Source organism: Mirounga angustirostris, unplaced genomic scaffold (assembly GCF_029215605.1).
Source record: "Mirounga angustirostris isolate CCGP_5_RB_7025 unplaced genomic scaffold, mMirAng1.0.hap1 SCAF_2, whole genome shotgun sequence".
NCBI lineage: Eukaryota > Metazoa > Chordata > Mammalia > Carnivora > Phocidae > Mirounga > Mirounga angustirostris.
In genome coordinates, this window is record NW_026991710.1 from 105,334,719 (window position 1) to 105,350,833 (window position 16,115).

Genomic DNA, 16,115 nt, shown 5'->3' on the forward strand with positions numbered 1-16,115 from the left:
TGTATAAATTTTTCAAACCACTAAGTTGTATACCTAAAACACAATGTGACATTGTGTGTCAATTATACTCAAAAATAATAAAGTGGGAATCATAAAAAAATATAGAAATTACTTCTTGTCTAATACATAAGTATTCATCCAAAAATATTTTCTCCTCTGAAAGATACTTATAGTTCATCCAAGTGTTAATACAATAAAATTATATACAAATCAATTATATGCACTAAATCAATTTTTACTTTCATCTGTCCTACCTGTCCTTACTCCAAGCTACCATCACTCTCTTCTGATTTACTGAAATAGACTTCTAACTGATCTGTCCAAAACCACTCTTGGCCCTCTTTGATCACTTATCCACTTAGCATACTGATTGACCTTTTCAAAAAATATATTTGAACTTAGTGCCATCTGCTTAGAACACACGTTATCATTCCATCACTCTTCTGATAAAGACCTACAGGGCTCTGCATGCCCTCGCCATTGCCCATTTCTTCAGCTGTCTGTGCTCAATATTACCCAGTTTCTTCACTCTCCCTACACATTAGGCTTGCACCACCATAGGGTCTTTTCCACGTTGTTCCCATTGTTTGGAGCCCTCTTTGTCCTTAGTTAACTCCTACATATCCTTTGAGGGAGCATTTCCTGCTCTACTTACTCCCCTTCAGCATCAGGTAAGATCTCCTTTGAGACACTGTCAACTCATACCTTTTCTTCCACTCAACTTACCACTATTGCCCATCACACCATAACAAGAACATGCAACAAACAGATAAATCTGAGTCTCGCCAGACATTTAATTGAGGAAGGCATGCATATGTTGGAGGTAATGTATTCCTGGTACATTTTTATATGAGTGGACATGCACAGGCAGACATTAAGAGAGAAAGAGAAAGAGAGACATTGAGAGAAAGAGAAATGCAGAACTACCACCTTTCTAATTGATGACACATTTCCAACACAAAATACATATTCATGTTTGCATTGAAATGCAGATGGTGTTTACCATTGTATTAATATGAGATACAACACAACAATGACTCATATTGTTTCATATTTGTTTTAAAATTTAATAAGTTGATCCTCATTATTTTCAGATTCTGTATCTGCAAATTCATCTACTTGCTAAAACTTATTTGTAACCCCCAAATTAATACTCACTGCACTTTCATGTCATTTCTGAACTTGTGCAGAGCTGCAAAAAAAAAAAAAAAAAAGAAAAATGAGTCGCCTAACATGCCCATTCCCACCTGAAGTCAAACAATCCTGCTTGTTTCAGGTCCCATTCAGAAATGACCAGAGGAAGGCAACAGTAGGAGGCACTGCAGTATAGTGCAAGAAGCTCTTGCTCCTGGACCAGCTGGAGGGGTTTGAATCTCAACTCTGGGACTTGTGAGTTTGGTGGCCTCGGACAAGTAACACTACTGAATCCACTTTTCTCTTTTGTCAAAGAAAGAAAATAGTATCTACCAGAATGACTTGATGATTTGTTATGAGTTAATCATTTAATATTTGCTAATTCAATATTCTTGGCAACACTCTAGAATAAAACTAACATGAATGATAATTGCCTGTATATTAAAAATGAAATGTAAATTAAAATTCATAGACCCTTTGAAACAAGAATTCCATAGATCAAAAACTGAAAATTGATGGTCTTAGAGTCCTTAATTTAAAATGAGAAATTTATACCCACAGAGATTAAAACAATGTTCTAAAGTCATACAGCTATTCCCTGAGATAAATATATCTAGAATTCAGATGTGCCGGTTCTTTCAGAGTACTACATTTTTCACAAAATTATACAGATTCTATTTCTCTGTATCTCTGTCTCTCTTCAAGAAAATGACATCTGAAGTAAAAATCGAAGAGAGAAAGGATATTAAATGCAAGAGCTAATATTGGAGGAAAAGCTGTCTGTAGTAGTGGTTTCTTATTCTCTAAAAGTCCTGTTTGTTTTCATACAAGATGGATATATCGCATCTACCCTGAAAGGTTATTATTGTGAGGTTCAAATAAAAGGATGATTTTATAATTTAATCCACATTTCTAAATAACAATGGAGAAAGTTTGAGATTAATTAATCTGCTGAATATGACTCTATTTAAAAAAACAACAACCTGGGAACAATGTTGGATTTGAACAGAATTTAAAATCTTGCAACTCAACTTGCAAGATTATCAGATCTGGCAAGATTTTCTCATAAAGAAAATGGGTATTATGGGCCAAAATATTAGATTTTAATGTATAGTTATTTTCTTTGTTTTTAACAAGCTGCCTTCAACTAGAAAGTGAATGTTCACTCACTTTTTTCTAATTTGTAGACAGTATTAAGAAAACAACCTTCTAGTAAAATGTTAAAATCATATTTGTCCACCCTCTATTGTGGGGCTTGACATAAGAAATATTACAGCACAGACTGTTACTTACCTGTCTCCAAATCTATCATCTTTAGCTAAGTACATGGCTACCTGCAATAAAGATCATGTTTCCCAGCCTCCCTTGCAGCTAGTTGTAGCCTCATATTAAAATTCCAGCCACCGGGTTTGAACAGAAGTGTTATGCGGCATCTTCTCAAAGATCTCCAAAAAAAAAAAAAGAAAAAAGAAAACAAGCAAACAAGCAAGCAAGGGAAAGAAAGGAGAGGAGAGGAGAGGGGAGGAGAGGAAAGGAAAAGCTGGTGAAAGCTGATGCAGGTTCTTCATCCCTTTTCTTCTCCTTTGTCCAACCTCCTTGAAAGTGGAATATGGAGACATGATCAGCTCCATGGCCATTTACACAGTGTGATTACATAAGACCTGATGCTCAGAAGGGCCCCACACTTGATTAATTGCTCTGTGGTAGCCCTCATAAAATCTTTAATTGTATCTTTGAGCTTATTTTCTGTAAGTGAAGTCCTGTGGGACAATAAAGGATGTGTTTGAGCAGAGGAGGTACATAAAATATATGTTTCAGATGTTCATTGTTTCCTCATTTATAGCATTTTCAATGACCCTTGAGGTGTGAATTTCAGGAGACAATGTGGAGAAGTTCAGTGAGAGGCAAATTGAGTACAAGGTAAACATGTTACATGTTTGAGTGAACTAGTAGAGAATGCTGTCAGTTCTGAAAGACCATATTTGTATTGAAGAACTCCCTTCAAATTTAGAAAGAAAACAGTAGCATTCTAAGAAGCATGAAGAACCAGAGAACCCTTTCCTATCCTTTCTTACTTGTCTCACTTCCTTGTGTTCCCTAAACACTTAGGCTGAAAAAAATGATTTGGAAGAAAAGGGGAAAGTAAGGCAACCTTTACTTCTTTCTCCTCTCAGTCTTCCCTCAGTTATCAGTAAGGTAAAGAAGGGTACAGGGTTTTGGTAAATTACGTACATATAAAAAATGAAACAAAACATCTGAGTTAGTTTTGTGTAATATTTCCACCACTCTGGATGTATGAGGTGTAAAATATGAATTGTGTCTTTTGGTGACTACATATATGAGTTAAATGCTTTTATATTTGCATCTAAAACTAGCACTGCATAATATAAAGGTGGCTGGTAAAATTCACACTAATAATTTAAATTTTTTACTTGTCTTTATTTAGAAGAACATTAATAGCAAATAAAAACACATCCTAACCAGCTAGAGAGACGCTGCAGAAGAAAGAAGGTGGAAGGAAAGGGCTTTATGTTTTAGTACTTTCACGGCATCATTTTCCTGTTTTCTGAAAAAGGAGCCCCATATTTTCATTTTGCACTGTGCCCCAGAAATTATATAGCTGGCTCCAAATGGAGGTGATGGTAGAAATCATTCTCAGTCCATGAGATTGGGGGCCAAACACTGGCAGTGGCAGAAGGAAAGCTAGAAGCAGGCTGGATTCCATATGACTGCCAAGAATTATAAACCAGCCATGAGCTGTTCACATCCAGATTTCCCAGAGTGAGAAATAAACTTCTATCATGTTTAACCAACCATTTAGGGGAGGTTCTGTTATTCTGTAACTCATACCAGCACTGAATTGAAGAAAAGGAGTTATAAAAGGAGCAGAGCTGACTGTCACATATTTTGAACTACAGACACTATCCTATGGTTCAGACAAAAAAGATCTTCTTTAGAAGAAAAATGGCCACAGAGATGAGTGACCAGGTTCACAATGGGATTTAAGTGACTGATTAACTATCCTGAGTCTGTGCATGTTCTGTTGTATGTTCATTTATTTTTACAAAATACAAATGGCCCTAGACAAAATAATTTACTTGGATATAGATCCTTGAATTCGAGTAAATTACTATCGTCTTCTTTACATCAGAGACATAGATTTTCTGTCCATAGTATTTGGATATATTGATAACACAGGGAAAACCACTATGAAAATAAAGTGACATCGGGGCGCCTGGGTGGCTCAGTTGGTTAAGCGACTGCCTTCGGCTCAGGTCATGATCCCGGAGTCCCGGGATCGAGTCCCACATCAGGCTCCCTGCTCGGCGGGGAGTCTGCTTCTCCCTCTAACCCTACCCCCTCTTGCGCTCTCTCTCACTCTCTCTCTAATAAATAAATTAAAAAAAAAATCTTAAAAAAAAAAGAAAGAAAATAAAGTGACATCTAAGGCATTGTCCTGGTGCTAAAAAGAAAATCTTCTAATAAGAAACAGGCAGGAAAATATCTGGTGATACTTGCAAAGCAGAATGAAATACTTGTTAGCTTGGGGATACAAGAACATGATACAGGAATAACTGCTTACCAATAAGGGAATCAGAAAAATTATGTGAGTCAGTAGCATTAGAGCTGCCAATTATAGGATTAATGAGATACTATAGGAGGAGAAAAGGAACAGAATTTCCAGATTAAGTAAATTGAGAGATAGAATGATGTGCAGATATGATCTTCATCAACCAGAGAATGCTTGGTCATGTTTACATAAGTGTACTTGTTCTGACTTAGATATTTAATTTTTTCCTATGACTTCAAGACGGATTACTAGATCAGAATATGAAGTAGGGGTATGTGGAAAGTGGTACATTTAGAAAAGATCGAATGCCTGGGTGGGAATGGAATTTAAAATAATTAACTGAGTATTTGGGACATTATTTTCTTCACAAGGAAATGTTCTCTCATTAAAATACAGCAAACAGACCCACAGCATGAAGTGGAGAGCTGCTGCAGTAGCATATTCCCTTGACCATTTAAAGAAAGAAATGCCATGATCCAATAAAACACTTAGGAATATATCTCTCAAATACTACTGAAAATAGATCAAGGAAAACTGGAATGCGTTAGACCAATTAGGCTTGTATATTCAATAACCTAGATAAAAGATAATGGGGTTGGCTTAGAAGAGTGCAATGGAAATAAAATTGAGGAAATTTAAAGTAACAATAAATTTTAAAAGGAATTTAAGTTTAGGGAAATAAATACATTCATGTATTGATTGCTGTATCATTTTTCCTGAAAACATATTGTAAATACAACCAGATACTGAGTGATCAAAATTGTTGTGTAAAGAAATAAAATAATAGATAATAAATTAAACAATAAATAAATAAATAGCAGTTCAGCTCTTTAGTTACAGTTTCTTTTTTCCGAGAATAATTCTTCATAAGTGTTAAGTTCCCAGCTAAAAGTGGATTGTCCTGAATGAAATATAGGTATAAGTCCATGTTTGTAAGTCAGGACTTTACTTTTCTATTAAGCTAAAGATAATAATGTCTGTGCTCCATGAATCAATCAAAATACAAATCAAACCACTCCTAATAAAATTAATAGCTGGACTCAATATTAGCTTTTGCAATAATGTGGGGGAGAGGCCAGACAGTGACCTTTGTTGAGTTCCTACTATGTGCCAGGCCTGTGTTTGTGCTTTATATTCATCATCTCTTTTATCCTAACAAAAGCATGGCGAGGGTAAATGCGACCATCATCTTATAGACCAGAAAACAATCTAGCTCAGTGAAGTGCGGTTAGTTGCCCAAAGTCACATAACTAGGACATACATTGAAATCTACGTCTGTCTGTTACAGTAGAAGGAGGAGCTGTGGGAGCACACTGCCGTCCAGGCAGAGCGAGAGGCATTAATCATCTGTGGAAGAGCTTGTGAAGTCTTAAATGGATCAAGTTTGTGAAGAATAAAAAGGTCTTGCTATTTCATCTAAAACTTTAATCAAGTTTCAATATGCACCACCGACCCTAGCAACCAGTGAGTTCCAAATGAAGCCAATGGAAAAAGAGATCATGAAGACAGATGGAGCCTTTGGATCCATGCACGATTATTGCCTTATGTTCTTTTATATGATCCCTGTAAAAATAGGTCAGCTTAGCTGTCTTACTCAGATGAAAATGTAATAAATGTTTACACAATTCATCACTTAAAGAATCTAAATTTAATTTCCTACTTGGACTCCTGTCTTTAATAAAAATGTGGAAGAAACAGCCTGTGTTATTTACCTCTGGAGAATGACAAGTTATAAAGTGGGATCTTTGAGATAGTAAGCATAGATGTTTCCATAGTTCTTTGTTCAAATCACTGCAGCTGTCACAGTCATCAGTATGGATTGATTTGACTATATGATCGATCTTGCCTATTTATCAGCCAGTTTTATTAGAAAAGGTCATCAAATATCACTCAGTCTGTCATTATAGTGGCTAGGTATAGAAACATTCTTATTATCACATCTCATTAAAATGACATTTAAATGACCTTTAAAGGGATAGCAAGTTTTGAAAATTAGTGACTATAATTTCAACTTTTTTTTTAAACAGAAGAGAAAGTTAGAATCAGAGGTTTCATAGTGAATCTTAACTTACTTAAAGCTTTATATATTGACACGTTATGATGAATTTTGAGGGTTTCATACCTTTCAGAGGCCTTTACCTATCTCCTGCTAACTGAAACTTCAATGTTGAAGTTTTATTCTTTTTCTTCACTGTAATTTAACCTTTATCTCTAAAAACAATCCTTGGATATTAAGATATCTATACTCAAATATAACTTACTATGTTAAAACTCCCATTTGAAAGAGTTGAGGACAGAGTGCACTGGTAATGAATGATTCCATAAAAAGGTAGAAGGAGCATTTAGAACATATGTAGAATACAATAAAAGTAAAGAAGTAACAGATAAAGGATCTCTGAAATAATGTTAATAACAGAATTTGTCTATTCCGTAATTTTTACTAGAGATTCTTTGCCGTCTTTTAATGAAAGAATATAAATCCTTGTAGTTACTCATAGATTTATTTCATTTCATTTTGCTTTGTTTTATTTTAACAAAGATGATGTCTTAAAAGTATAGGAGAATTGACAACTACATGTACAAAATGTGATTATAAGTGAGTATTCCTGAAGAAATATGTTTTCCTTGCGCTTAAACACTTTTTAGGTATAAATAAACATATTAACCAGTTAATTTCACGTGTATGTTTTATGCATTAGCAGAGATTCACTTAAAAAGGGAGAAAAGTAAATGATAGTTACATAATGGACATGAAAGAGAAAAAAATAAAAAACTGTTCTTGGAGTTAGATCCTAAATCACCATAGCTGAAGAGGGAACAGACAAAATGCCAGTCTCCTAGTCTTTCCCAGAAAGGGCTCTGACTGCAGACTTTACAAGATATTGACTGTAACTTGCTTTTCTTTGTGTGTCACTTGCTCTATTTGGGGGGCTTTCTGACTTTCTTTAAAGGGAATGGTTTCCTCAAATGTTCTGTGACACATTTTTGTCCACAAATCCCATTCATCTTTCCGTCATGTTTATTATTGGCCCCTCTGATACCAACTGAGAAAGAAAAGATTTTTTGCGACAGTGGTTCCAAAGTGTCCCACTGCATCTGGTCTAAGTAGCTACCTAGGGCACTGCTTTGCTTCTCTAGCATCCAAATTAAAATTTGAAGTTTCAGTTTTAGCCTAGAGTCTGTTTAGACAGTTTTCCAGAGATAGGGGCAGAAGAATGGAGAGAGCCCTAGTTGGTCCAAGTGCCATTCCCAAACTGTCACTGAAGAGTGCCCCAGGGTCCCCTTCTTGTGTTTGCTCCGGGTGAAATTAGAGCTCCTAAGAACCACTCCTACCTGTTCCAACCTGTAATTTGTAATTTGTAATTGACTGTGGTCTTATCTGGGTTTTACTGACCTGCAGACCATATCCTCTCTCTGCCTCTCCCTGTCTCTCTGTTTCTTTTTCCTTCTCAGGAATTATCATACTATCTATGGATAGAGAGTTCCTTCATTTATTCTAGAAAAGTCTTTTCTAAAACGGCCTTTTATATCATTTATTATGCTTCTAAGTAGAAAGGAAAATTGGTATTGGTGCACTTATGTGCAGATCATTAACTCTAGGGTCATTTAAAAATAATAATTAAGTTTATGAAGGCCACTCAAAGTCTTTTGTAGTACCAGGGGCTCATAGTTCTATTCTCATCCACATTTGGTTTTGTTTAATCTTAATCCCTTTTCCAAATCTTTTCAAATACATTTTAAAGCTAACAAATAGTTAAGGGGAATAAACAAGTCTGAAACATCTTCAACTATTACTTCTCATATCTTCATATGACATTTTTTCACAACATTTTACCTGGTGAGGGAAAATATTATTTTTAATATATTTAATTATGATATAACCTTGAATATAGATTCTTATCTATAGGATCTTTTTGTAAATTGTAAATAAGATTAATTTTTAATAGCTTAAAATCAGGTAGATATTATATGCTTCCTTACTTTTAATCTCAAAATAATGTCTCAGTGGTGCAGTTGGGGCTCTCATAGACTGCCTAAGCCCTAGCAGCTGCTGCCACGCCTGACACCCCTTGTTTTAGATTTGCCCTTAGCTGTTTGTACATTATGTCCATTTCATTCTCGGAATTATCACAGTGTTTTGCAGACAGGAGGCTCCCTGTAAATGTATTAGAAAAGTTAGATGCCATACCAACAACAGAAAGGAAAAGGAAAAGGAAAATACAAAATTTAAAGGCAAACCTCTCATGGAGACATTTTTTTTTAAACATTTCTTTTTTTTTTTTTTAAGATTTTATTTATTTGACAGAGAGAGACACAGCGAGAGAGGGAACACAAGCAGGGGGAGCAGGAGAGGAAGAAGGCTCTCCGCGGAGCAGGGAGCCCAATGCAGGGCTCGATCCCAGGACCCTGGAATCATGACCTGAGCTGAAGGCAGACACTTAACGCCACCCAGGCGTCCCTCAGGGAGACATAATTTACCACAGTGATGTTCCTACATTTTCAAATGCCTCATAAAACAAGGAAACCTGCAATTTTCTCATGAACAATTTTGCGTACGGCAACAAATAATCTTAATTACTTTATTTATCAATTGACATGATTGCAGATGCATGAACGCTTATGTCAAAGCTTACTTTCATTAGAGAGAAATAAGTAGAAACAAAGCTGTAACAACATTTATTGTCAAAAGCACTTATTATATACTTGTCTCTCTGTAAGGCACTGGGGAACTGGTTGCTGTGATTCTTGTGCTCAATAAGCCTACAATCTAGTGAATTCAGAGTAAATTTAAAAAATTTGGTGGTTTATTAAGCATCTTTGTAATTCGTATGATAACTTTTTAATTACACAATTTAATAATATATTTCCCTATTTACTCCAGAACAATAGCATTCCTTTTAAAACAACAATTGTGTCCTTATCCAGACAATGACCATTAGTCATGATAGTGACCTTGAGTATTGGCCAACTAGAGACATTCTTACCTGGCACATTAAACTGAATGAATTAAAGGAAGGACAAGGGAGGTCAAATCAGGCATTACTTTACTTAACTCTTTCTAGCTTAGTCCACACTATATGTGGAGGCTTTCTGTGTTCCTCAGAACGTATAGATTGTGCAGTTAAAGGATGAAATTGCCACAAGTGTATAGTTCCAATGTAAACCTAAGTTTCTCACCAATGGCCTTTGGTCATATCTCAAGTATTTACCAGGTCTGATTATAAATGAAGGGAAGAGATTTATAAACTAACTATTTACCTGATTTTCCTAGTTTCATTATGATTCCCTCTGAAACTTAAAGTCCCATTTTATGAATTTGAAAACACTGTCAGTAAAACCAACTGTCAGGTTATATGAGTGATAGAAAATTGCATATAAGTTATATAATTTTAAGAAAATGTCATAAAGATATAGTTTTGCTTGGCTTCTAGACCAGCATATATCATACTTTTCCCCTAACATTAGAAATGGTGGGGGAGAATGCTGTTCTATGCACAAAGCAACTCAATTTCAGCCAGGCAGGGTAGAACTGAATCGAAGTCCTAAGGTCTCATCTATCATGTAGAATTTTGTTTCCTTTCAAAATTTAACTATACAAATGTTGAATTTTTTTTTTTTTTACATAAGAAGTAATAAATTAAAGTTTCTGAGTGGAGAGCAGGTTGGAGGGGAAAAGAGGAAATTTGGCAAAAAGAGAATTTTTTCTCTTCTCTGCATCCCTCTTGCTTTATCATATTTTATCATACTCTCTAGGCATTAATAGTACAGTATCCTCTTTTGTGCTCTTTCATTGAGTTTTTGGTTTTTCTCCCTTTTGCTGCCTATTGTCCCTATACCAGAATATAAGCAAAGTAAAATTCAAATCACTTAAATTCATAGTTTGTTAGCAGTTGTATTAAATGATTTAACACAATATTTGGAAACATTTGGGTAAAATAACGTTAGCCCAGTGTAACATAGAGATTAGTGTTGAGATTAGGAACAAAGGACTGGAGTCGGATTAGAATCTGAGTCCTGATTCTATGACTTCCTGAATTATGTGAACTTGGGGAAATTTGCCTCTCTTCCTCAAAACTCTGTTTCTTCTTTTGGACAGTGAGAGAAACATTTCCTAATTTGTATCATCAGTGTGGGGATCTCAGTGGGTATCATACATAAAGAAAAGAAAGTTCTTAGTGTGTGACCAAATAAAGATCCAGTGGTGCCTGGAAATTTTTATAATTTCAATGATCTATTATTTTATACCATGTCCTACAATGAGTTGAAGGTATTCACATTAATGCACAGACACGTGCACACACATTTTGAAGATATTCAAAGGTTTCTCCATGAACACAGTACACTCAATTTAAGCTAGAGTCTTCTGTTATAAATACCAAGAGCCCTGTTTTACACTGAGAAGTTGAGCATACCTTCCAATACAAAGGTTTCACAGTTGGAAAAATTAAATATTTCAGAATTTGACCCTCTGCAGTGAACCCAGAGATACTAATTCCCTCTCTCTGATCAGTCATTATTCTGTTTGTTTCTTCTGATCCTGTTTCCAGTCTGAGAATTCCAACTAACTTTTTTTTTTTGTGTGTGCTCATATCAGTCTAACTTTATGTCTATACAATTTTTCCTTTCCTTTTTGATTTGATCTGAGACCCAAGACCCGAACTTAGATTTCTTCCTGGGTATGACCACAGTTCCTTGGTCTACACAAAAATGCTAATTGGGATTTGTTGTCCTACTTTTAACCACATCTGTTAACACCCTGCCTGGTAAATCTGGTTTCCAGATTTGGGCCCAGTTAGTCCAATTTGCTGCAGCCCATGACTTAACATTTAACTTATACATCAGTATATGCACACATTCCACATGCGTGTATGTGTTTAAATCACCACAGATTAAAATGGAACTCTTTAAAATGGAACTCTGTCAAATGACACACTGTGACAATTTACTCCACTATAACTTTCTGGTCCTAATATGGATTTTAAAAGTAAGAATGTCTATCTTCATCAGAATTAATGATGAATAAAACAATTTGAATATGTTCAGGACTATACAATAACCAGTCTAGCATATTGGTAAACTGTTACTATTGAGGAAGTGGAATAGTCTGCTATTTGTTTTATGTCTCTACCATGGAAATTAACTAGCATTCAGACTATCAACAATATATACGCTGACATATTTAGCTATAGTTCAGTTTGAACAAAGTACTTTAAAATGGAGATCAATGTTATATAATAAAATCTTAGGCAGGAATTAGGCTAAAGATAATAATTTGCAGATGAAGAATCAGAGTCCATAGGTGGATAGCTAATTTTGTCATGACCAATCACGTAATAAGTGTTAAATCGTTGTCTCAAACTCAGTCTTCTCAATCCTACTCTGGAAGTCTTTATCTCTCATTGTGCTCACTCCTGTGGAACTGATGAACAATGTCTCTTGTTTTCTGTGATTTTATGATGGAAGCTTAGAAACATTTTTTAATGGGAGACATAAGTCTAAATTTAAGGGTGTTTCTTGTTTATGTTTTGTTAGAGTTGGTCTATGACAAGAATGGTCCCATTTTGTTTTTAATTGTATAGTGTTAGATACTGTAAACTGTGTATAAATAAATGCCTACAAAATAATTTGAGCTTTATTTTTTTTTAAAGATTTTATTTATTTATTTGAGAGAGAGAGAATGAGAGAGAGAGAACACCTGAGAGGGGATAGGGTCAGAGGACGAAGCAGACTCCCTGCCGAGCAGGAAGCCTGATGCGGGACTTGATCCAGGGACTCCAGGATCATGACCTGAGCCGAAGGCAGTCGCTTAACCAACTGAGCGAGCCAGGCGCCCTGAGCTTTAATTTTAAAGAAACTGCAAATGTAACTCAGTGATCCTCTACTAAAAAAAATTTTTTTTTTTAGTTTTTGAAAAATACTGCTCACCAGATAGACATACTATGAAATAGTTATTTAGTAACTGTTTCAAAAAAGAATAAAATTAACTAATTTGAAAATATTCAAGATGATTTTGCCTGGAATTGAATGGATTACCTAGCCTTGTCCAGGTCCTTAACTGAACTTTCAAGAAGTCCATGCAATGAGTGGTGTCACCCAGAGTATCCAACTGTCTAATGATAACTAGAAAAGTAAACCAGCTGTGGCACAGGGTCTCACACATCTGTCACTTTGAAATATTCTAGCTGGAATTCATTTCTGGCAGGTTCCTCTTTTTTGCTGTCCCTTAGTTCCTGTTGGCAGCTCACCCCACTAGTTGGCATTTACCATGGAGCTGAAATTTCTCTCCTAAGTTTACTTCCCTTAACTCTGGGTTTTGTTTAGGTCTGATTCACCAGTCTGTACACAATGACAGCTTTCCCTTCTTTATGTAGTCATGTAACCAGATGGAATCCATTTTCCAGACATTCTCATTGACCTGGAATTCAAAGAACAGACATTCCCCCAACCCCAGCCACACACACACACACGCATGCACGCACGCACACGCACACACACACACTGCCCCCTGAGCCCTCACCACCTTCTCTATGCTCTCATAGTCAGCCACTTTGGCTGATGTTTCTGGGATCAGCCCCAGTACACAGAACCTATTCAAGGCCTCAGAATCTGGTCAAAAAAAAAAAAAAAAAAAGAATCTGGTCAACAGATGGGGGACTGCTTCGTCTCATATGAGAACTAATTAGGGCATTTTTCTCTTCTATTCTTCCTAGGGCCTCCTTTCTGTTTTTAGATCAACTGTAACTTCCTTTTTTCATATTTGTTAATATAGAACCTATGATATTCACAGATACAAGGAGAAGCATAGAAACAGTATTTTAAAGAAGGGCACTACTCTCTCCCCCAAATCCCACTCTATTTTAAGAGAGGAAAAAACACACCCAGGGAAACACAAGCATAATTGAAAACTTAAAATGTGCCAGTTACTATTTCTGTGCTGTACATTCATTTTACTTAACATTAACTTCATATTAGTTAAGTGTAAGAGACATTTTATTCATTATCTTATTATATCAATTAACTGAGCTTAAGACAGTTTAAAAGAATTCTATTTACCAAATGTCATTTATATACAAATATGATTGTCACATACAATTTTGACTTCTGTTGCTTTATCATATTTATCTGTCAATATTTTAGAAAAACGTATTATCCATTATTACACAGTGCTCTTCCTCTATAAAAGTAATCATAGTTAAGTTGGTCCAGATATGCATTTAATAAAAGGGTTACTTATCATCTATATGTTTCAAGTTATACCTAAGTATCCCACTGCAAAAGTACTTGCTTCTTCCAGTTTACTCTGAGCTATTATTTCTGGGGATAGTAAAATAATATGTCTATTTTCAACTAAGTGTTTATTATCCAAAGAGCCTAAAATTGTAAAGAAAATAATGTGTAATGTTGTACAACAATTCAAATACTTGGAACTGTTCCAAATTCAGGTGAACTTCTGTCATTTTTTCCATAATTCAAAACAGATGATTACATTGGGGCATATGAAATATAGTGCATAGATTAGTGCAAAAGAGGCAAAAGGGCTAAACAAATCATTAAAATTTAATATATGAAAGCTTATCGGTATTTTACATATCATTTAGTATTTAAATGTGAAAAACTGTTCTAATATATTATAAAAAATTGAAGGTCACAGAACATAAATAAATGACTAAGTAATAATTCATCTACTTAAGTCTGTTAACCTGGCATTCAGGGAAACACTGACCAGCGAGGAAATTCTTTAAGAAGGAACAATTAAAGGTATTTAAGTACTACAAATGGGAAGAGAGTTTCCTAGTAGTTATGCTAAGTATAATTTATGTTAAGTCAGCATTGAAAACTAACCCTTCGGATAATATAAATTATATCCATAAGTAAGTATAAAATCTTTGGGATACAGCAAAGGCGGTCCTAAGAGGAAAGTATATAGCAATACAAGCCTTTCTCAAGAAACATAAAAAGTCCCAAATACACAACCTAACCCTACACCTAAGGACCAGGAGAAAGAACAGCAAATAAAGCCTGAACCCAGCAGGAGAAGAGAAATAATAAAGATCAGAGCAGAAATTAATGCAATAGAAACCAAAAGAACAGTAGAACAGATCAACGAAACTAGGAGCTGGCTCTTTGAAAGAATTAATAAGATTGATAAACCCCTGGCCAGACTTATCAAAAAGAAAAGAGAAACAACCCAAATAAATAAAATTATGAATGAAAGAGGAAAGATCACAACCAACCTCAAAGAAATACAAACAATTATAAGAACATATTATGAGCAAATCTATGTCAGCAAATTAGATAATCTGGAAGAAATGGATGCATTCCTAGAGATGTATAAACTACCAAAACTGAACCTGGAAGAAATAGAAAACCTGAACAGACCCATAACCACTAAGGGAATTGAAGCAGTCATCAAAAATCTACCAACAAAAAAAAAGCCCAGGGCCAGATGGCTTCCCAGAGGAATTCTACCAAACATTTCAAGAAGAGTTAATACCTGTTCTTCTGAAACTGTTCCAAAAAATAGAAATGGAAGGAAAACTTCCAAACTCATTTTATGAGGCCACCATTACCTTGATCCCAAAGTCAGACAAAGACCCCATCCAAAAGGAGAATTACAGACCAATATCTTTGATGAACATGGATGCAAAAATTCTCACCAAAATACTAGCCAATAGGATCCCACAGTACATTAAAAGGATAATTCACCACAACCAAGTGGGATTTATCCCAGGGCTGCAAGGTTGGTTCAACACCCGCAAATCAATCAATGTGATACAATACATTAATAAAAGAAAGAACAAGAACCATATGATCCTCTCAATGCAGAAAAAGCATTTGACAAAGTACAGCATCCTTTCTTGATCAAAACTCTTCAGAGTATAGGGATAAAGGGTATATACCTCAATCTCATAAAAGCCATCTATGAAAAACCCACAGCGAATATCATTCTCAATGGGGAAAAACTGAGAGCTTTCCCCCTAAGGTCAGGAATGTGGCAGAGATGTCCACTATTACCACTGCTATTCCACATACTATTAGAAGTCCTAGCCACAGCAATCAGAAACAAAAAGAAATAAAAGACATCCAAATCAGCAAAGAAGAAGTCAAACTCTCACTCTTTGCAGATGATATACTTTATGTGGAAAACCCAAAAGACTCCACTCCAAAACTGCTAAAACTCATACAGGAATTCAGTAAAGTGGCAAGATATAAAATCAATGCACAAAAATCAGTGACATTCCTATACACTAACAACAAGACAGAAGAAAGAGAAATTAAGGAGTTGATCCCATTTACAATTGCACCCAAAACCATAAGATACCTAGGAATAAATCTAACCAAAGAGGCAAAGAATCTGTACTCAGAAAGCTATAAAATACTCATGAAAGAAATTGAGGAAGACACAAAG